Source organism: Taudactylus pleione, unplaced genomic scaffold (assembly GCF_031769625.1).
Source record: "Taudactylus pleione unplaced genomic scaffold, aTauple2 ptg000262l, whole genome shotgun sequence".
Classification (NCBI taxonomy): Eukaryota; Metazoa; Chordata; class Amphibia; order Anura; family Myobatrachidae; genus Taudactylus; species Taudactylus pleione.
The window spans coordinates 5,275,847-5,298,873 of NW_028284664.1; the positions used below are offsets into that span (position 1 = coordinate 5,275,847).

A 23,027-nucleotide genomic window follows, 5' to 3' on the forward strand; every position below is an offset into this window, starting at 1 on the left:
ATCCGGCCTTGGCTGCTTACCAACTGAGGTGCCTGTGGCTCGGGGGCGGGGTATAGAGGAGGACGGACCCAAGTGCATCCTGGGAGCAGTGAAAGCTTTAACTGCGTGGCGCCCGTGGATCCAGATCCAGCTATACCCCAAGGTCAACCCTGTGGACCCTATGGACTTCGTAGAAACAGAGATAACAAAGGTAAGTTCTTACCCTATCTCTTGTTTTCCTCCCCCATGGGTAGACATACTCTCTACCTCAGTACAGAGTTTGGCTAAAACCTTTTACAGTTTTTCTTTTTTTGTTGTTTTTTTTAAGCAAATGCTGCAAAAGGAAAAGCCTTTACCTACTAATCGTGCTGTGTTATCTTCCCAGTCCACCAAGTTATCTGATTCTGATATATCATGTGGGGAGGCAGAAGATGCAGACCTCTCTCACTCTGACTCCATATCAGGAGGTGAGCCACCCTCTAAATTAAATATACCTGCTCTTGTGAGAGCTGTAAAATCGATTTTACAAATAGAAGAGGAAGAACCTGCTCCTAAAAAACTTTTTAAACGACAAAAGGTAATGTTACCAGTGTTCCCTCACTCTGATCAGCTATCTGATCACATGATTGAAGCATCTAATATTCCCGGTAAAAGGTTTCACATTCCAAAATGTTTAAGTTCCTTTTACCCTCTTCCAGCTACTGATTGCACTAAATGGGAATTTCCTCCAGCAGAGGATTCTCATGTAACACATCTGGTTAAGAATGCCACCTTACCCATCCATACTGCAACTTGCCGGAGACTACAGATAGGCATATAGAAGCTTGTCATATATCTATATACTCTTTTACAGGAGCTATTACTCGTCCTGCTAGGACTACTTCCTGGGTGGCAAAAGCCATTGAGTTGGCCCTAGAGGAGACATTCCCCCCTGATGCTTCAAGGGAACAACTATTCTACATGGGAGAAGCAGCTATGGATATGGCACTCCTAGCCTCCAGGATATCTGCCACTTTGGTAGTGGCTCTCCATATTGTTTATCTCTGTTCCTGGAAAAGCAGACTCAGGTTCAAAAATGGCTCTTGAGTCCCTTTCCATATTCTGAAGATGTCCGATTTGGTCCAGAATTAGATAAAATTGTGACTACTTTGGAAGCTTCCAAGATGGCGTTCTTGCTCTCTACATATAATACAAATCCTCGGACGTCATCCTTTCGCCCTCAAGGAAAAGCTAAGGGTCAGTCATTTCCACGGCAGCAGGCATCAGCCAAGGCCTCCAAACCTAGGGCCAAACAAGCCTGGGCTACTGACGTGGCGGGCCTCTCCCTGGGAGGCTGATTTCTTCAATTAGCCCAGTTTTGGCTTCAACCACATCAGATGCCCGGGTAAGAAGTGGTCTCCCACGGATATGCTCTATCCTTCCCACCCCAGCAGTTCTTTTGCACAGGGCCTCCATCTGACCCAAGCAAGGCCCTGCTGCTCAAAAAGCCATTCAGTTCTCACTGAATTCAGCAGTAATAATTCTGGTCCCTTCCTCACAAAGAGGCAAGGGCTATTCCATCCTTTTTCTGGTTCTCATCGGCCTATCAACCTCAAATCTATGAACAAGTTTATCAGGGTACCCAGGTTTTGTATGGAAACCCTCTGCTCTATTATCCTGGCTATGGAGCCTGGGGATTTTATGGGGTGTCTGGACAATCAGGACGCTTACCTACATGTACACCTATAGTGCCTTCTCATCAACAATATCCGGTTTGCTATCCTACAGCAGCATTACCAATTTCAGGCCCTACTGTTTGACCTCTCATCGGCCTCTTCTTTACCAAAATCATGGCAGTTATGGCTGCCTCCCTTCTTCATCAAGGGATCAGACTACTCCTGTACTTAGACTACCTCTTGCTGTTGGCCAGCTCCCCAGAGATTTTTCACCGCCATCTTCAGGTAGCAATTGCCTTCCTACAAATGCACGGGTGGCTGATCAACTGGAAAAAGTCTTCCCTGGCACCTTCTCAAAGAGTTGGTACATTTAGGAGCCCTCTTTCTAAACAGACAAGATCTCGTTAATACAACACCGAGTGCGCCGACTGCTCCACAGTCGCCGAGAGTGTATTCATGCTGCAATGCAGACATTGGGATCAATGGAGTCCACCTTTGACATGGTGGAGTTTGCTCAGTTTCACTCCAGGCCCCTACAACACCTGATCCTCTCCAGGTGCAGTGGCCTACCCCATCTACTTCGATCCCAGATGATGGACCTCCCCCCGGAGGTTTGCCTGTCCCTAGCCTGGTGGCTAGAGACATTCCAGTTAAAAAAGGGTTGCCCCTTTTGGATCCTGGATTGGGCTCTCCTCACCACGGACACAAGCCGCCGGATGTGGGTTTCATGGCCTCAAGACACAACAACAAACTTCCAGTATATGGAACCAGGAGAAGGGACCCCGACGCAGCCTTCGTGGATGCATTATCAGTGAAATGGACCTTCCATATGGCATATTTCTTTCCCCCCAATATCCCTGCTTCCTCGAGTTCTTGGGAAATTCAAGCAGGAAGAGGGCACAGTCCTGTTACTATCTCCGGCTAGGTCCAGACGCCAATGGTACTCCAATCTTAAGAGTCTCTCCATTGACGTTACATTTCATCTTCCTCTATGGGTAGACATTTTGTCTCTGAGTCCATGTCTGCAACCGGACCGGGCCTGTCTGCCTTTAACAGCTTGGCTCTTATCACATCCCTCCTAATGGCTAAGGCATTTTCCAGCTCTGTGGTCCAGACCAGTCTCAGGGCCCGTAAACCTGCCTCAGTCAGCTGCCTCAGGTTAATACAGCTTAGGGTAGGTAGGCGTTCCTCCGGCAGCTGCTCCCTAGACACAGTCACTTGAAAGGTTTTTGCATGTCTGGGTTTCTTCCCCTACTTCCCCTACTTCCCCTGTGTATATGAAACTCACAGCTGTTGGTTTAGGAGGTTTTGGGTTAGTCTCCCTGTATACCTCTCCCATGGGCCAGGTTTATAGTGCTCTATCCTACCAAGCATTGTGTTTTGAATAGTTGATTCAGAGCCCAGTGCAACCAAATTTGCATATGCATTGTATGTCACGGTTTGCTAGCTACTGTTTTAATACTGCTCTGACTGTCAGTTATAACTATCACTATTTTTCTCCTCATCCCGCTGTTGCAGGTGTGTGGGATTTTTCTTTATACTTCATTTATTTGTGAAGTTTGTTACCTTTTATAATTGACTAGCTGGAGTACCCAGCGTTGCCTGGGATTTTAAGAATGTTTGTTTACGCATCATCCTCCAACCAACCTCACCTTAGACAGACCTCATGAAAAGTGTGACAAACTTCCCCATCAACAGTCCTAAGGTCTTCGAAGGAAGTAGGACCTGTAACGGTGTAAAGCAAACTTTGGAGATAGAAGCATTCAAAATTTGTAGGATGTGCAGTGTGAACACGGCCAAGAGCTTCTGTTGCTCTGATACCAGGATGACCATCTACAGCGACTCCCTGTTTTCTGCGCATATAAACTTTGGTCAAAGCATTCCATGTGTAATATTTTGGCAGCACACAGTACAGCAGGGTCCGTGCAATGTCATAATTTTGACACAGTTGGAAGAAAGAAGTGAATGTTGTTGCATAATTTGGTACAGTTAGAGAGCTGAGAATGCTGGCAAAGCCTGCTAAAGCTCTTTGATAATAAACATTAAGATCATGACAACAAAAAACGCTTGCTCTGAGGCCCTACCCATATGCTGTGAGGCCCCACAGTGAGCGTCCAGCAAAAATTGTGTTTTTAAATTAATTAAAAATTAACAGTAATTCCGCTGTAAATTTTTTTTTAGTTGCCTCCGCTGTGTTTTAATATGCTCATATGTAAAATGTCATGATCTTTGCTTGTAAACTGTGGATTTGTATAGAAAGACAGAAGGACAAATTTTCACTTTGATGTAGTAGAGAAGATAGAAAAGAAAAAATAGTAGATAAGCTAAATCCTTTTGTAATTCTGTACCTGACCTGTAGAGGGCAGATGCTATGCCAAAATTGTGGTTTTTCATTAATTAAAAATTAACCAGTCATTTTTTATTTCAAATTTTTTTAGTTGCCTCCGCCGTGTTGTAATATGCCCATATGTAAAATTTCATGATCGTGGCTTGTAAACTGTGGATTTGTATAGAAAGACTAGGACAAATTTTTGCTGTTATTTAGGTAGATATGTCAAAAAGTAAAGGGAATCGGGAGGGGAGGCCCCTGTGCTGGTTTCATGTAAAGCATGATTGGTGGACTTGTCATCTCAGTACTTTATAAAGGATGGTTTGTGTGCTTTCTGTTATAAAGAACCACCTCACCAGTCCAGTATTCCAGTCCCTGTACAAGAGTCTCATTGTATGTGGTATCCACAGCATGCTATGTTTGCACCTCCTATACATCCTTCCTGGATGGATGCTTATGCCCACTGAAGTCAGAGTATGGCTCAGTCAAACAAACTGGTAGTTATTAAGGCGCCTAAGCAAAAGTGATCTTTTTGTTGGTCTGTTCAGCATATGGATTCAGATGTATCTGGGGAATCAGATGATGCGTAGGTTTCTCCAGATTCTAGCTCAGGAGAGGAGGACCATCCATCCACAGTGGATGTTTCTTCTTTGGTGAGGGTGGTTAAATCAATCCTAGATATTTAGGATGATGAACCAGCCCCCTAGTAAGAAGGCACCAGTGTTTAAACCCTGGAAGGTGGCCAAAACAGTTTCCTAAATCCGAGCAGCTCACTGAGCTTATGGAAGAGTCATGGCATAACCTGGATAAACTTTTATATGATTTAAAGATGAACATCATTGTATCCTGTCCCTGCTTCTGAATGTACTAAGTGGGAGGTACCTTCAACTGCGGATACTCACGTGACGCACTTAGTCAGAAATGCTACATTGCCTATTCCATCAGCATCTTCTATTAAGGATTCTACAGATAAGATATGATTCAATTTTCCTAAGACAATACTTTCATCATCGGGAGCTGTTACTCGTCCAGCTATGGCTGGAGCTTGGGTAGCCAAAGCTGTTGAAGAATGGACGGGGGCATTGGAAACTCTAACAGATGCTACCAGAGAACAGATGATGTATCTCTCCCACCTACGAGAAGTGGCCTCCTATTTGGGAAGAGCTGCGTAGATGCTGGAATTTTAGCTTCTAAAGCATCAGCAGCTTCCGTAGTGGCATGCAGGGTCCTTTGGTTAAGATCCTGGAAAGCTGATACAGGATCAAAGAAGGCTCTGTAAACCTTACATTACTATGGAAATATACTTTTGGAGCAGTTTTAGATAAAATAGCTACTCTGGTGGCTTCAAAGTCTGCAGGTCTGCCATCTACGGGTACAATAAAAATAGGCAGTTTTCTTTTCAGTCCTTTAATGCTCAGGGACGAGCAAAGGAACAATATTCCTCCAAGCCATCTAGTTTTCACAGGACATCCATGCAACAAACTGAGAGGTCTGGGCTGGCCAGATGTCCAGTTCTAAGCCGGACGACAAACCCTTGGCTTGATGGGACGGGCAACCTCCTGGGGGATCCAAGGGTGGGAGGCCGACATCAGTTTGCGGATTACTGGCATCAAACAACAACAACAGATGCCTGGGTCCGAGACGTGGTCTCTCAGGGGTTTCTCACTTTCTGGAGGAATCCTCCCCAGAAGTTTTTTTGCACAGATCCTCCATCAGGTGCAGTCAAAGCCTTGGCCCTTCAGGAGGCCATTCACTCCCTGCTGCATGTAGGGTTAATAATCCGGGTTCCTGTGTTGCAACAAGGAAGGGGTTATTCCAATCTATTTTTGGTTCAGAAACCAATGGGTTTCATCGCTCTACTCTAAATCTAAAAAAAAACTCAACAGGTTGATCCATATACCCAATTTCCGTATGGAAACTCTTCGGTCAATTATTTTGGCAATGGAGCCTGGGGATTTTATGGTTTCCCTAGACATTCAGGATGCATATCTGCATGTTCCTTTTATGCCATCCCACCAACAAATTCTACGGTTTGCTGTCCTACAACAATATTACCAATTTCAGGCACTGCCCTTTGTCCCATCAACGGCTCCCCGGGTATTTGACAAGATAATGGCAGTCATGACTGCCTATCTGAGGCGTCAGGGGATCAGAATACTACCATATCTGGACGATCTGATATTGGCACGAACTCCAGTTGTTTTACAACACCATCTTCAAATGACCATAGCCTGCCTACAAAAGCATGGCTGGATCATCAATTGGAAGAAATCCTCTTTCTCCAACACAGCAGATGATACATCTGGGAGCACTTCTGTATTCTCAGGTACAAAGGGTGTTTCTACTAGAGGACAAGATTGCGGCCCTATTATTGCGAGTACACAAGTGAAGAGTATCCATTCTATAAGCGATACAGGTCGTGGGATCAATGGTATCTGCCTATGACATGGTGGAGTATGGTCAGTTTCATTCCAAGCCTCTGCAAAGATTGATTCTCTCTAGGTGGAACGAACAGTATCAGCTAATAAGGTCCCAGAGAATCCTTCTCACTCCAGAGGTTCATCTCTCCCTCCAGTGGTGGCTGAAAAAGGATCATCTGGATAAAAGGGTACCCATTCTGGATTCCAAATTGGGTGGTTCTTACCATGGATGCCAGTCTTTGCAGATGGGGGCAGTGACAGGTGCTCACACCTTTTTTTTTTAGGGAAGATGGACAAATCAGGAAAGTTATCTGCCAATAAACATTCTGGAACTGCGAGCAGTATACAAAGCCCTTATGGCACAGAACCTGCTCCAAGGCAAGCCGATCCAGTTCCAGTCTGACAACGAGACCACAGTGGCCTATCGCAATCATCAGGTATGCACGCATAGTCATGCAGCCATGATGAAAGTGACAAAGGTTCTGATTTGGGCAGAATGTCATCCGCCCATCTCTGCAATATTCAAACCGGGAGTACTCAATTGGGAAGTAGACTTCCTAAATTGTCAGGACATACACGCCAGAGAGTGGTCTTTCGACCCCGGGAGTGTTTCAGCTCTTGGTGAACAAATGGGGTCTACCACACATAGACCTCATGGCATCACGTTGCAACCACAAGGTCCCCAGGTATAGGTCCAGATCCATCAACCCATCAGCATTCGTGGACACACTGGCAGTAAGATGGCACTTCAAGCTGGGGTATCTCTTTCCTCCAATTTCCCTCCTCCCAACAGTCCTCAGGAAATTCAAGCAGGAAGGTGGATTAATAATACTAGTGGCTCCGGCTTGGCCCAGGCATCATTGCTTCATGACAGCCAGAATCTGGCGATAGTCCGTATCCTCTTCCTCTAGGGCAGGATCTGTTAATGCAGGGTCCTTGCTGACATCCGGATTTACTTAGTCTGTCATTGACGGCTTGACTTTATTTAATACAGAAAATGTTATGTGAAAATATTGATCTTCCCACGAATGATATTTAAATGCATGTACTGTTGGGGAGACAGGGAAAACCGAACATGCGCATTAAGAAAAATGAAAAGGCCACGCACAGTTCAGCCAGTGACCAGGTAAGATTATCACTGCTGCAGCAACATGGGTTTTGGATCAGTTCCAATAGTACATCATGTCTTCTGAATCAATTAAAATATCTTGATACATTGGGCATTAAAATGTATCTTTTAGAAACATTGGAGACCGATGCCCATCCCTACACTGCAGCACATCACTCACCTTCCAAACACTCTGCAGCACATCACCCAGTCTCCATACATGACATTTATCAGAGGTAAGGCATAGTCCTGTTCATCTCCAGAAAATAATAAATGGCTTTGTGAATTGTGCAAAGAAAAATCTTTTTCCCCTAGAGTGGGGCTCCAACATATGCATTGTTAATATAATGATGGCCGATCTTAGAACTGCATACCATAGATTCTTGCATCACTTTATTTTTTTATGGCTCATGAGTCCATGCATTATCAGGGGTGATAATTAAGTATCCAGCTTACCGTAAATTGCAGTGGTGGATACTAAAAGGCCAAAGCAATTTAATGTTGAACTGGTGTGGCGACAGCTGCTCTGAAAAGCAGTTGTGCCATGATACTGTTGTAATGGGCAGAACTATGGGAGACAATGGAGGTGCCAGACTCCAGCACTGAAGGGACACCACCTCCATTGCCCACAATATATTCACCCCACTCAGGGTTGTAACTATGTATCATCACAGCTGCCCAATACATAGCACCTCGACACGGCACCTGAGAAGCCACTATACACTAGTGAAGAGCTCCGTGTCACACCAGCTGCTGCCTCCATCTATCTATAGCCTATCCCTACTCATTGGTGTTGCTGCTCCTCAGCAGCTTTTGTCAGTGTGACATGTCGGTGCACCCCTCACCCACAACTCTGTCTCTCCTCCCTGGCGGGAGCTCTAGCCACTCAAACTCAAGCAGCAATCCTGGCCTATCCCCTCACCAACAACTCCCTGTCCCACTCTTCTGTGGGCCACAGAAAAAAGGGAGGTTCCCTCCAGCACACTGCAGCAGTATCAACAAAAATACTTCAATCCTACATAATAGAAATTCAGTGGTATTAGTTACATACATACATTTGCAAATATACATAGTTACATACATACATACATACATTTGCAAATATATGACTAAGCGCCAGGCCAGAGTCAAGGCTTTTCTATAATGGTGTCCCTAACATTAAGGGCTTCACATCCGAGGTGCAGGGTACCCCAAAAAATTACAGCCAAGGACCATCCCCAGGGCATCACATGAAAAGGGGAAAAAAGGTGACAGTGAAATGTAAAGTATAAATGTATACAGTTAATCAATAAAGGTGCATGCACACAATGATTTTTTTAACGATTATCGTTAGAGATATAGTTTATCATTCAATCGTTGAAAAAATCGTTCACATCCTAAGTTAAAACGATGTAAATTAAATAATAAATTAATAAAATGAGGAATTAAAGTGACATAAATAATAAACAAATCGAAAGGTGATAAAAAAGTATCAATGTGAATTAAGTGGTGATGCCCTGAAAAAGTTAAATCTCCTAATATATAATTATTGAAGCCCATGATGCATGCTGCAATCACCTAATTTGCTTAATGCATGAGATTTAAGACCCTTTCCAAAAAGAACAAATGCCTAGTTTCTCCCTCTACACATAATGTTCCATCAAGAAACACTCCCCAAGCACCCATGGATATACTAGACTTCTAAAAATACTTTTTTATACTCTGTATGTTTAGCTCTTATTTCTGTGGAACAATGTATTAGATTTTCAAACCAAGGAACCATTCACAACACATTAGCATCCCTAACACTGTGCACCAAATAAAAATAAAACATTAGGGGTATCATTAGATTAGCATGGCCCCTGCGCAAGGATGACACGCAAATTCGTGAAGCGTTCCATATTTTAGGCATATAGCTCTGGACAAATTAATTATTTTCTACTTAATGATACCTGCAAATAAAAAGGTAAGAAGTTTTGCAAGCAAAGAACAAATTGACCAACTCTTGTATGATGTCATCAGTTAGACATGACTTATCATTGTGTGAATTGTGCAGACTGCCTCAGTTATATTTAATCTTAGAAAATTATTTAGCCACCTTCAATTCTTATTGAACTTGCAGGGGTGTATCTATTGGTCGAAGCGGAAACGTAAGGGACAGGTGCCCCCTCCAAGTCACTCCAGGCCTGAAGGCATGAATATGCACTGCTGCACCCAATAGGTTCTGCTTGGTACAGTGGAAAAATCTATCTTTCTTTATCCAATAACTATTCATAACTCTAGACAATTGTACAGTACAAAACCACAATCTCCAGCAAATCAAATCTGCTATTATATAATTATTGAAGCCCATGGTGCATGCTGCAATCACCTAATTTGCTTAATGCATGAGATTTAAGACCCTTTCCACAAAGAACAAATGCCTAGCTTCTCCCCCTACACATAATGTTCCATCAAGAAACTCCCCAAGAACCCATGGATATACTAGACTTCTAAAAATTCTTTTTTTAACTCTGTGCCACAAAAATAAGAGCTGAACACATAATGTATTAGATGTCAAACCAAGGAGCCATTCACAACACATAAGCACCTCTAACAGAATGTACAAAAAAAAAAAAAAAAAAATGTTAGGGCTAGTTTAAATCATATACCAATACAATTAGGGAGACCATGTTGTGGCTTCAAAATATATATATATTATTAATTTACAATACTTACCATATGCTTTTCATCTGTATTTTTTACTTTTATTGTTAATTGAGCCAAAAGATAGTGCACACAATACTTAATTTACAATCTTAAAGTTTAGCAGTTACATAATTTGCATATATCCAAATTTGTTTAGCAACAAATACATTTTAAGTGTAAACTATGTCATTTTTGACCTTTTTGCCCACTTATTTGACATTAACCGATTACATAAATGGTGATTAGCATATGATTAGTATTATAAACTAAAAACATTTAGAAGTAAAATTCTTTAGTCTCCCTAAACTAAATGCTATAAACTATAAAGTTATAAAAAAGAATGGTTATTTAATGGGCAGTAAATGTTTTTTTGGCTGGAGATTTTGCTGATGTCTGGAAACCTGGCTGCTTAGATGCACAGGGGTGCCTGGCAAAGAGCACCCATTTTTGTCAAGTGCCATCCTAGCCAAAGAATGCAAAGAAGCAATTTTAGCCTAGTACAGTCTATGGTTTTGAAGAAATGAACCTCTACATGCCAATTTTCATAATTTGTTTCACTGTGGTATGTATGGAAATCGATGGCTATTCCTTAATGGGATATTGAATTTTTTTTGCCAGTTAGCAGCTCTATCTTGTTAATGTTCTCCAGTTTATAAAACCCTATTTAAATTTAACTTCCAACTTTCACTCTCCCTAAGATCAATCTTGAGGCACATGGTGGGGTATATAACTCTTAGGACTTTGCTTTTGGAATGTGCTTGCTTCGGCAGCACATATACTAAAATTGGAATGATACAGAGAAGATTAGCATGGCCCCTGCGCAAGGATGACACGCAAATTCGTGAAGCGTTCCATATTTTAGGTATATAGCTCTGGACAAATTAATTCGATTCCACTTAAGATACCTGCAGATAAAAAGTCAAGAAATTTTGCAAGCAAAGAACAAATCGACCAACTTTTTTATGACAAAATCAGTTCGACATGACATATCATTTTCAAATTCAATTCTTGTCTAAATTGTGCAGGTTGTCTCAGTACTTCTATTAAGTCTTAGAAAACTATTTTGCCACTTTCCATTCCTACTTCACTTGTTCTGTACTTAGGAGCAATTTTAATCTTGTACAGCCTATGGTTCCAAAAGAAATGAACCTCCACATGCTAATTTGCATAATTTATTTGACTGTGGTACGTATAGAAATTGGTGGCCTTTCCTTAATGGGATATTGAATTTTTTGCCAGTAAGTAGCTCTATCTTGTTTATTGTAAAGTGTTCTCCAGTCTTTGAAACCCCATCTGAATTTAACTTCCATCTTTTACTCTCCCTAAGATCAATCTTGAGGCACATGGTGGGGTATATATATCTTAGGACTTTGCTTTTGGAATGTGCTTGCTTCGGCAGCACATATACTAAAATTGGAACGATACAGAGAAGATTAGCATGGCCCCTGCGCAAGGATGACACGCAAATTCGTGAAGCGTTCCATATTTTAGGTATATAGCTCTGGACAAATTAATTCTTTTCCACTTAATGATACCTGCAGATAAAAAGGTAAGAAGTTTTGCAAGCAAAGAACAAATCGACCAACTCTTGTATGATGTCATCAGTTAGACATGACTTATCATTGTGTGAATTGTGCAGACTGCCTCAGTTATATTTAAACTTAGAAAATTATTTAGCCACCTTCAATTCTTATTGAACTTGCAGGGGTGTATCTATTGGTCGAAGCGGAAACGTAAGGGACAGGTGCCCCCTCCAAGTCACTCCAGGTCTGAAGGCATGAATATGCACTGCTGCACCCAATAGGTTCTGCTTGGTACAATGGAAAAATGTATCTTTCTTTATCCAATAACTATTCATAACTCTAGACAATTGTACAGTACAAAACCACAATCTCCAGCAAATCAAATCTGCTATTATATAATTATTGAAGCCCATGGTGCATGCTGCAATCACCTAATTTGCTTAATGCATGAGATTTAAGACCCTTTCCACAAAGAACAAATGCCTAGCTTCTCCCCCTACACATAATGTTCCATCAAGAAACTCCCCAAGCACCCATGGATATACTAGACTTCTAAAAATTCTTTTTTTAACTCTGTGCCACAAAAATAAGAGCTGAACACATAATGTATTAGATGTCAAACCAAGGAGCCATTCACAACACATAAGCACCTCTAACAGAATGTACAAAAAAAAAAAAAAAAAAATTTTAGGGCTAGTTTAAATCATATACCAATACAATTAGGGAGACCATGTTGTGGCTTCAAAATATATATATATTATTAATTTACAATACTTACCATATGCTTTTCATCTGTATTTTTTACTTTTATTGTTAATTGAGCCAAAAGATAGTGCACACAATACTTAATTTACAATCTTAAAGTTTAGCAGTTACATAATTTGCATATATCCAAATTTGTTTAGCAACAAATACATTTTAAGTGTAAACTATGTCATTTTTGACCTTTTTGCCCACTTATTTGACATTAACCGATTACATAAATGGTGATTAGCATATGATTAGTATTATAAACTAAAAACATTTAGAAGTAAAATTCTTTAGTCTCCCTAAACTAAATGCTATAAACTATAAAGTTATAAAAAAGAATGGTTATTTAATGGGCAGTAAATGTTTTTTTGGCTGGAGATTTTGCTGATGTCTGGAAACCTGGCTGCTTAGATGCACAGGGGTGCCTGGCAAAGAGCACCCATTTTTGTCAAGTGCCATCCTAGCCAAAGAATGCAAAGAAGCAATTTTAGCCTAGTACAGTCTATGGTTTTGAAGAAATGAACCTCTACATGCCAATTTTCATAATTTGTTTCACTGTGGTATGTATGGAAATCGATGGCTATTCCTTAATGGGATATTGAATTTTTTTGCCAGTTAGCAGCTCTATCTTGTTAATGTTCTCCAGTTTATAAAACCCTATTTAAATTTAACTTCCAACTTTCACTCTCCCTAAGATCAATCTTGAGGCACATGGTGGGGTATATAACTCTTAGGACTTTGCTTTTGGAATGTGCTTGCTTCGGCAGCACATATACTAAAATTGGAATGATACAGAGAAGATTAGCATGGCCCCTGCGCAAGGATGACACGCAAATTCGTGAAGCGTTCCATATTTTAGGTATATAGCTCTGGACAAATTAATTCGATTCCACTTAAGATACCTGCAGATAAAAAGTCAAGAAATTTTGCAAGCAAAGAACAAATCGACCAACTTTTTTATGACAAAATCAGTTCGACATGACATATCATTTTCAAATTCAATTCTTGTCTAAATTGTGCAGGTTGTCTCAGTACTTCTATTAAGTCTTAGAAAACTATTTTGCCACTTTCCATTCCTACTTCACTTGTTCTGTACTTAGGAGCAATTTTAATCTTGTACAGCCTATGGTTCCAAAAGAAATGAACCTCCACATGCTAATTTGCATAATTTATTTGACTGTGGTACGTATAGAAATTGGTGGCCTTTCCTTAATGGGATATTGAATTTTTTGCCAGTAAGTAGCTCTATCTTGTTTATTGTAAAGTGTTCTCCAGTCTTTGAAACCCCATCTGAATTTAACTTCCATCTTTTACTCTCCCTAAGATCAATCTTGAGGCACATGGTGGGGTATATATATCTTAGGACTTTGCTTTTGGAATGTGCTTGCTTCGGCAGCACATATACTAAAATTGGAACGATACAGAGAAGATTAGCATGGCCCCTGCGCAAGGATGACACGCAAATTCGTGAAGCGTTCCATATTTTAGGTATATAGCTCTGGACAAATTAATTCTTTTCCACTTAATGATACCTGCAGATAAAAAGGTAAGAAGTTTTGCAAGCAAAGAACAAATCGACCAACTCTTGTATGATGTCATCAGTTAGACATGACTTATCATTGTGTGAATTGTGCAGACTGCCTCAGTTATATTTAAACTTAGAAAATTATTTAGCCACCTTCAATTCTTATTGAACTTGCAGGGGTGTATCTATTGGTCGAAGCGGAAACGTAAGGGACAGGTGCCCCCTCCAAGTCACTCCAGGTCTGAAGGCATGAATATGCACTGCTGCACCCAATAGGTTCTGCTTGGTACAATGGAAAAATGTATCTTTCTTTATCCAATAACTATTCATAACTCTAGACAATTGTACAGTACAAAACCACAATCTCCAGCAAATCAAATCTGCTATTATATAATTATTGAAGCCCATGGTGCATGCTGCAATCACCTAATTTGCTTAATGCATGAGATTTAAGACCCTTTCCACAAAGAACAAATGCCTAGCTTCTCCCCCTACACATAATGTTCCATCAAGAAACTCCCCAAGCACCCATGGATATACTAGACTTCTAAAAATTCTTTTTTTAACTCTGTGCCACAAAAATAAGAGCTGAACACATAATGTATTAGATGTCAAACCAAGGAGCCATTCACAACACATAAGCACCTCTAACAGAATGTACAAAAAAAAAAAAAAAAAAAAAATTTTAGGGCTAGTTTAAATCATATACCAATACAATTAGGGAGACCATGTTGTGGCTTCAAAATATATATATATTATTAATTTACAATACTTACCATATGCTTTTCATCTGTATTTTTTACTTTTATTGTTAATTGAGCCAAAAGATAGTGCACACAATACTTAATTTACAATCTTAAAGTTTAGCAGTTACATAATTTGCATATATCCAAATTTGTTTAGCAACAAATACATTTTAAGTGTAAACTATGTCATTTTTGACCTTTTTGCCCACTTATTTGACATTAACCGATTACATAAATGGTGATTAGCATATGATTAGTATTATAAACTAAAAACATTTAGAAGTAAAATTCTTTAGTCTCCCTAAACTAAATGCTATAAACTATAAAGTTATAAAAAAAGAATGGTTATTTAATGGGCAGTAAATGTTTTTTTGGCTGGAGATTTTGCTGATGTCTGGAAACTTGGCTGCTTAGATGCACAGGGGTGCCTGGCAAAGAGCACCCATTTTTGTCAAGTGCCATCCTAGCCAAAGAATGCAAAGAAGCAATTTTAACCTAGTACAGTCTATGGTTTTGAAGAAATGAACCTCTACATGCCAATTTTCATAATTTGTTTCACTGTGGTATGTATGGAAATCGATGGCTATTCCTTAATGGGATATTGAATTTTTTTGCCAGTTAGCAGCTCTATCTTGTTAATGTTCTCCAGTTTATAAAACCCTATTTAAATTTAACTTCCAACTTTCACTCTCCCTAAGATCAATCTTGAGGCACATGGTGGGGTATATAACTCTTAGGACTTTGCTTTTGGAATGTGCTTGCTTCGGCAGCACATATACTAAAATTGGAACGATACAGAGAAGATTAGCATGGCCCCTGCGCAAGGATGACACGCAAATTCGTGAAGCGTTCCATATTTTAGGTATATAGCTCTGGACAAATTAATTCGATTCCACTTAAGATACCTGCAGATAAAAAGTCAAGAAATTTTGCAAGCAAAGAACAAATCGACCAACTTTTTTATGACAAAATCAGTTCGACATGACATATCATTTTCAAATTCAATTCTTGTCTAAATTGTGCAGGTTGTCTCAGTACTTCTATTAAGTCTTAGAAAACTATTTTGCCACTTTCCATTCCTACTTCACTTGTTCTGTACTTAGGAGCAATTTTAATCTTGTACAGCCTATGGTTCCAAAAGAAATGAACCTCCACATGCTAATTTGCATAATTTATTTGACTGTGGTACGTATAGAAATTGGTGGCCTTTCCTTAATGGGATATTGAATTTTTTGCCAGTAAGTAGCTCTATCTTGTTTATTGTAAAGTGTTCTCCAGTCTTTGAAACCCCATCTGAATTTAACTTCCATCTTTTACTCTCCCTAAGATCAATCTTGAGGCACATGGTGGGGTATATATATCTTAGGACTTTGCTTTTGGAATGTGCTTGCTTCGGCAGCACATATACTAAAATTGGAACGATACAGAGAAGATTAGCATGGCCCCTGCGCAAGGATGACACGCAAATTCGTGAAGCGTTCCATATTTTAGGTATATAGCTCTGGACAAATTAATTCTTTTCCACTTAATGATACCTGCAGATAAAAAGGTAAGAAGTTTTGCAAGCAAAGAACAAATCGACCAACTCTTGTATGATGTCATCAGTTAGACATGACTTATCATTGTGTGAATTGTGCAGACTGCCTCAGTTATATTTAAACTTAGAAAATTATTTAGCCACCTTCAATTCTTATTGAACTTGCAGGGGTGTATCTATTGGTCGAAGCGGAAACGTAAGGGACAGGTGCCCCCTCCAAGTCACTCCAGGTCTGAAGGCATGAATATGCACTGCTGCACCCAATAGGTTCTGCTTGGTACAATGGAAAAATGTATCTTTCTTTATCCAATAACTATTCATAACTCTAGACAATTGTACAGTACAAAACCACAATCTCCAGCAAATCAAATCTGCTATTATATAATTATTGAAGCCCATGGTGCATGCTGCAATCACCTAATTTGCTTAATGCATGAGATTTAAGACCCTTTCCACAAAGAACAAATGCCTAGCTTCTCCCCCTACACATAATGTTCCATCAAGAAACTCCCCAAGCACCCATGGATATACTAGACTTCTAAAAATTCTTTTTTTAACTCTGTGCCACAAAAATAAGAGCTGAACACATAATGTATTAGATGTCAAACCAAGGAGCCATTCACAACACATAAGCACCTCTAACAGAATGTACAAAAAAAAAAAAAAAAAAATTTTAGGGCTAGTTTAAATCATATACCAATACAATTAGGGAGACCATGTTGTGGCTTCAAAATATATATATATTATTAATTTACAATACTTACCATATGCTTTTCATCTGTATTTTTTACTTTTATTGTTAATTGAGCCAAAAGATAGTGCACACAATACTTAATTTACAATCTTAAAGTTTAGCAGTTACATAATTTGCATATATCCAAATTTGTTTAGCAACAAATACATTTTAAGTGTAAACTATGTCATTTTTGACCTTTTTGCCCACTTATTTGACATTAACCGATTACATAAATGGTGATTAGCATATGATTAGTATTATAAACTAAAAACATTTAGAAGTAAAATTCTTTAGTCTCCCTAAACTAAATGCTATAAACTATAAAGTTATAAAAAAGAATGGTTATTTAATGGGCAGTAAATGTTTTTTTGGCTGGAGATTTTGCTGATGTCTGGAAACCTGGCTGCTTAGATGCACAGGGGTGCCTGGCAAAGAGCACCCATTTTTGTCAAGTGCCATCCTAGCCAAAGAATGCAAAGAAGCAATTTTAGCCTAGTACAGTCTATGGTTTTGAAGAAATGAACCTCTACATGCCAATTTTCATAATTTGTTTCACTGTGGTATGTATGGAAATCGATGGCTATTCCTTAATGGGATATTGAATTTTTTTGCCAGTTAGCAGCTCTATCTTGTTAATGTTCTCCAGTTTATAAAACCCTATTTAAATTTAACTTCCAACTTTCACTCTCCCTAAGATCAATCTTGAGGCACATGGTGGGGTATATAACTCTTAGGACTTTGCTTTTGGAATGTGCTTGCTTCGGCAGCACATATACTAAAATTGGAATGATACAGAGAAGATTAGCATGGCCCCTGCGCAAGGATGACACGCAAATTCGTGAAGCGTTCCATATTTTAGGTATATAGCTCTGGACAAATTAATTCGATTCCACTTAAGATACCTGCAGATAAAAAGTCAAGAAATTTTGCAAGCAAAGAACAAATCGACCAACTTTTTTATGACAAAATCAGTTCGACATGACATATCATTTTCAAATTCAATTCTTGTCTAAATTGTGCAGGTTGTCTCAGTACTTCTATTAAGTCTTAGAAAACTATTTTGCCACTTTCCATTCCTACTTCACTTGTTCTGTACTTAGGAGCAATTTTAATCTTGTACAGCCTATGGTTCCAAAAGAAATGAACCTCCACATGCTAATTTGCATAATTTATTTGACTGTGGTACGTATAGAAATTGGTGGCCTTTCCTTAATGGGATATTGAATTTTTTGCCAGTAAGTAGCTCTATCTTGTTTATTGTAAAGTGTTCTCCAGTCTTTGAAACCCCATCTGAATTTAACTTCCATCTTTTACTCTCCCTAAGATCAATCTTGAGGCACATGGTGGGGTATATATATCTTAGGACTTTGCTTTTGGAATGTGCTTGCTTCGGCAGCACATATACTAAAATTGGAACGATACAGAGAAGATTAGCATGGCCCCTGCGCAAGGATGACACGCAAATTCGTGAAGCGTTCCATATTTTAGGTATATAGCTCTGGACAAATTAATTCTTTTCCACTTAATGATACCTGCAGATAAAAAGGTAAGAAGTTTTGCAAGCAAAGAACAAATCGACCAACTCTTGTATGATGTCATCAGTTAGACATGACTTATCATTGTGTGAATTGTGCAGACTGCCTCAGTTATATTTAAACTTAGAAAATTATTTAGCCACCTTCAATTCTTATTGAACTTGCAGGGGTGTATCTATTGGTCGAAGCGGAAACGTAAGGGACAGGTGCCCCCTCCAAGTCACTCCAGGTCTGAAGGCATGAATATGCACTGCTGCACCCAATAGGTTCTGCTTGGTACAATGGAAAAATGTATCTTTCTTTATCCAATAACTATTCATAACTCTAGACAATTGTACAGTACAAAACCACAATCTCCAGCAAATCAAATCTGCTATTATATAATTATTGAAGCCCATGGTGCATGCTGCAATCACCTAATTTGCTTAATGCATGAGATTTAAGACCCTTTCCACAAAGAACAAATGCCTAGCTTCTCCCCCTACACATAATGTTCCATCAAGAAACTCCCCAAGCACCCATGGATATACTAGACTTCTAAAAATTCTTTTTTTAACTCTGTGCCACAAAAATAAGAGCTGAACACATAATGTATTAGATGTCAAACCAAGGAGCCATTCACAACACATAAGCACCTCTAACAGAATGTACAAAAAAAAAAAAAAAAAAAAAATTTTAGGGCTAGTTTAAATCATATACCAATACAATTAGGGAGACCATGTTGTGGCTTCAAAATATATATATATTATTAATTTACAATACTTACCATATGCTTTTCATCTGTATTTTTTACTTTTATTGTTAATTGAGCCAAAAGATAGTGCACACAATACTTAATTTACAATCTTAAAGTTTAGCAGTTACATAATTTGCATATATCCAAATTTGTTTAGCAACAAATACATTTTAAGTGTAAACTATGTCATTTTTGACCTTTTTGCCCACTTATTTGACATTAACCGATTACATAAATGGTGATTAGCATATGATTAGTATTATAAACTAAAAACATTTAGAAGTAAAATTCTTTAGTCTCCCTAAACTAAATGCTATAAACTATAAAGTTATAAAAAAAGAATGGTTATTTAATGGGCAGTAAATGTTTTTTTGGCTGGAGATTTTGCTGATGTCTGGAAACTTGGCTGCTTAGATGCACAGGGGTGCCTGGCAAAGAGCACCCATTTTTGTCAAGTGCCATCCTAGCCAAAGAATGCAAAGAAGCAATTTTAACCTAGTACAGTCTATGGTTTTGAAGAAATGAACCTCTACATGCCAATTTTCATAATTTGTTTCACTGTGGTATGTATGGAAATCGATGGCTATTCCTTAATGGGATATTGAATTTTTTTGCCAGTTAGCAGCTCTATCTTGTTAATGTTCTCCAGTTTATAAAACCCTATTTAAATTTAACTTCCAACTTTCACTCTCCCTAAGATCAATCTTGAGGCACATGGTGGGGTATATAACTCTTAGGACTTTGCTTTTGGAATGTGCTTGCTTCGGCAGCACATATACTAAAATTGGAACGATACAGAGAAGATTAGCATGGCCCCTGCGCAAGGATGACACGCAAATTCGTGAAGCGTTCCATATTTTAGGTATATAGCTCTGGACAAATTAATTCGATTCCACTTAAGATACCTGCAGATAAAAAGTCAAGAAATTTTGCAAGCAAAGAACAAATCGACCAACTTTTTTATGACAAAATCAGTTCGACATGACATATCATTTTCAAATTCAATTCTTGTCTAAATTGTGCAGGTTGTCTCAGTACTTCTATTAAGTCTTAGAAAACTATTTTGCCACTTTCCATTCCTACTTCACTTGTTCTGTACTTAGGAGCAATTTTAATCTTGTACAGCCTATGGTTCCAAAAGAAATGAACCTCCACATGCTAATTTGCATAATTTATTTGACTGTGGTACGTATAGAAATTGGTGGCCTTTCCTTAATGGGATATTGAATTTTTTGCCAGTAAGTAGCTCTATCTTGTTTATTGTAAAGTGTTCTCCAGTCTTTGAAACCCCATCTGAATTTAACTTCCATCTTTTACTCTCCCTAAGATCAATCTTGAGGCACATGGTGGGGTATATATATCTTAGGACTTTGCTTTTGGAATGTGCTTGCTTCGGCAGCACATATACTAAAATTGGAACGATACAGAGAAGATTAGCATGGCCCCTGCGCAAGGATGACACGCAAATTCGTGAAGCGTTCCATATTTTAGGTATATAGCTCTGGACAAATTAATTCTTTTCCACTTAATGATACCTGCAGATAAAAAGGTAAGAAGTTTTGCAAGCAAAGAACAAATCGACCAACTCTTGTATGATGTCATCAGTTAGACATGACTTATCATTGTGTGAATTGTGCAGACTGCCTCAGTTATATTTAAACTTAGAAAATTATTTAGCCACCTTCAATTCTTATTGAACTTGCAGGGGTGTATCTATTGGTCGAAGCGGAAACGTAAGGGACAGGTGCCCCCTCCAAGTCACTCCAGGTCTGAAGGCATGAATATGCACTGCTGCACCCAATAGGTTCTGCTTGGTACAATGGAAAAATGTATCTTTCTTTATCCAATAACTATTCATAACTCTAGACAATTGTACAGTACAAAACCACAATCTCCAGCAAATCAAATCTGCTATTATATAATTATTGAAGCCCATGGTGCATGCTGCAATCACCTAATTTGCTTAATGCATGAGATTTAAGACCCTTTCCACAAAGAACAAATGCCTAGCTTCTCCCCCTACACATAATGTTCCATCAAGAAACTCCCCAAGCACCCATGGATATACTAGACTTCTAAAAATTCTTTTTTTAACTCTGTGCCACAAAAATAAGAGCTGAACACATAATGTATTAGATGTCAAACCAAGGAGCCATTCACAACACATAAGCACCTCTAACAGAATGTACAAAAAAAAAAAAAAAAAAATTTTAGGGCTAGTTTAAATCATATACCAATACAATTAGGGAGACCATGTTGTGGCTTCAAAATATATATATATTATTAATTTACAATACTTACCATATGCTTTTCATCTGTATTTTTTACTTTTATTGTTAATTGAGCCAAAAGATAGTGCACACAATACTTAATTTACAATCTTAAAGTTTAGCAGTTACATAATTTGCATATATCCAAATTTGTTTAGCAACAAATACATTTTAAGTGTAAACTATGTCATTTTTGACCTTTTTGCCCACTTATTTGACATTAACCGATTACATAAATGGTGATTAGCATATGATTAGTATTATAAACTAAAAACATTTAGAAGTAAAATTCTTTAGTCTCCCTAAACTAAATGCTATAAACTATAAAGTTATAAAAAAAGAATGGTTATTTAATGGGCAGTAAATGTTTTTTTGGCTGGAGATTTTGCTGATGTCTGGAAACTTGGCTGCTTAGATGCACAGGGGTGCCTGGCAAAGAGCACCCATTTTTGTCAAGTGCCATCCTAGCCAAAGAATGCAAAGAAGCAATTTTAACCTAGTACAGTCTATGGTTTTGAAGAAATGAACCTCTACATGCCAATTTTCATAATTTGTTTCACTGTGGTATGTATGGAAATCGATGGCTATTCCTTAATGGGATATTGAATTTTTTTGCCAGTTAGCAGCTCTATCTTGTTAATGTTCTCCAGTTTATAAAACCCTATTTAAATTTAACTTCCAACTTTCACTCTCCCTAAGATCAATCTTGAGGCACATGGTGGGGTATATAACTCTTAGGACTTTGCTTTTGGAATGTGCTTGCTTCGGCAGCACATATACTAAAATTGGAACGATACAGAGAAGATTAGCATGGCCCCTGCGCAAGGATGACACGCAAATTCGTGAAGCGTTCCATATTTTAGGTATATAGCTCTGGACAAATTAATTCGATTCCACTTAAGATACCGGCAGATAAAAAGTCAAGAAATTTTGCAAGCAAAGAACAAATCGACCAACTTTTTTATGACAAAATCAGTTCGACATGACATATCATTTTCAAATTCAATTCTTGTCTAAATTGTGCAGGTTGTCTCAGTACTTCTATTAAGTCTTAGAAAACAATTTTGCCACTTTCCATTCCTACTTCACTTGTTCTGTACTTAGGAGCAATTTTAATCTTGTACAGCCTATGGTTCCAAAAGAAATGAACCTCCACATGCTAATTTGCATAATTTATTTGACTGTGGTACGTATAGAAATTGGTGGCCTTTCCTTAATGGGATATTGAATTTTTTGCCAGTAAGTAGCTCTATCTTGTTTATTGTAAAGTGTTCTCCAGTCTTTGAAACCCCATCTGAATTTAACTTCCATCTTTTACTCTCCCTAAGATCAATCTTGAGGCACATGGTGGGGTATATATATCTTAGGACTTTGCTTTTGGAATGTGCTTGCTTCGGCAGCACATATACTAAAATTGGAACGATACAGAGAAGATTAGCATGGCCCCTGCGCAAGGATGACACGCAAATTCGTGAAGCATTCCATATTTTAGGTATATAGCTCTGGACAAA

The 23,027-nt window shown here is 38.8% G+C and overlaps 13 non-coding genes across 13 annotated transcripts; all 13 read left to right on the top strand.

Annotated features, from left to right (window-relative positions):
* The first annotated feature begins 9,266 nt into the window (after nt 1-9,266).
* LOC148514047 (U6 spliceosomal RNA) lies at nt 9,267-9,377 on the top strand. Its single transcript, XR_015879638.1, has one exon. It is a non-coding gene; the product is annotated as a U6 spliceosomal RNA (small nuclear RNA).
* A 1,535-nt stretch (nt 9,378-10,912) lies between these two features.
* Nucleotides 10,913-11,019, top strand: LOC148514048 (U6 spliceosomal RNA). Its single transcript, XR_015879556.1, has one exon. It is a non-coding gene; the product is annotated as a U6 spliceosomal RNA (small nuclear RNA).
* Nucleotides 11,020-11,541: 522 nt separating this feature from the next.
* Nucleotides 11,542-11,648, top strand: LOC148514049 (U6 spliceosomal RNA). Its single transcript, XR_015879732.1, has one exon. It is a non-coding gene; the product is annotated as a U6 spliceosomal RNA (small nuclear RNA).
* A 1,534-nt stretch (nt 11,649-13,182) lies between these two features.
* On the top strand, nt 13,183-13,289 carry LOC148514050 (U6 spliceosomal RNA). The gene has a single exon (XR_015879557.1). It is a non-coding gene; the product is annotated as a U6 spliceosomal RNA (small nuclear RNA).
* Nucleotides 13,290-13,811: 522 nt separating this feature from the next.
* Nucleotides 13,812-13,918, top strand: LOC148514051 (U6 spliceosomal RNA). Its single transcript, XR_015879843.1, has one exon. It is a non-coding gene; the product is annotated as a U6 spliceosomal RNA (small nuclear RNA).
* A 1,538-nt stretch (nt 13,919-15,456) lies between these two features.
* LOC148514052 (U6 spliceosomal RNA) lies at nt 15,457-15,563 on the top strand. Its single transcript, XR_015879954.1, has one exon. It is a non-coding gene; the product is annotated as a U6 spliceosomal RNA (small nuclear RNA).
* Nucleotides 15,564-16,085: 522 nt separating this feature from the next.
* LOC148514053 (U6 spliceosomal RNA) lies at nt 16,086-16,192 on the top strand. The gene has a single exon (XR_015880065.1). It is a non-coding gene; the product is annotated as a U6 spliceosomal RNA (small nuclear RNA).
* A 1,534-nt stretch (nt 16,193-17,726) lies between these two features.
* On the top strand, nt 17,727-17,833 carry LOC148514054 (U6 spliceosomal RNA). The gene has a single exon (XR_015879558.1). It is a non-coding gene; the product is annotated as a U6 spliceosomal RNA (small nuclear RNA).
* Nucleotides 17,834-18,355: 522 nt separating this feature from the next.
* LOC148514055 (U6 spliceosomal RNA) lies at nt 18,356-18,462 on the top strand. The gene has a single exon (XR_015879526.1). It is a non-coding gene; the product is annotated as a U6 spliceosomal RNA (small nuclear RNA).
* A 1,538-nt stretch (nt 18,463-20,000) lies between these two features.
* Nucleotides 20,001-20,107, top strand: LOC148514056 (U6 spliceosomal RNA). Its single transcript, XR_015879637.1, has one exon. It is a non-coding gene; the product is annotated as a U6 spliceosomal RNA (small nuclear RNA).
* A 522-nt stretch (nt 20,108-20,629) lies between these two features.
* Nucleotides 20,630-20,736, top strand: LOC148514057 (U6 spliceosomal RNA). The gene has a single exon (XR_015879649.1). It is a non-coding gene; the product is annotated as a U6 spliceosomal RNA (small nuclear RNA).
* A 1,535-nt stretch (nt 20,737-22,271) lies between these two features.
* LOC148514058 (U6 spliceosomal RNA) lies at nt 22,272-22,378 on the top strand. Its single transcript, XR_015879660.1, has one exon. It is a non-coding gene; the product is annotated as a U6 spliceosomal RNA (small nuclear RNA).
* Nucleotides 22,379-22,900: 522 nt separating this feature from the next.
* On the top strand, nt 22,901-23,007 carry LOC148514059 (U6 spliceosomal RNA). The gene has a single exon (XR_015879516.1). It is a non-coding gene; the product is annotated as a U6 spliceosomal RNA (small nuclear RNA).
* The last annotated feature ends 20 nt before the right edge of the window (nt 23,008-23,027 follow it).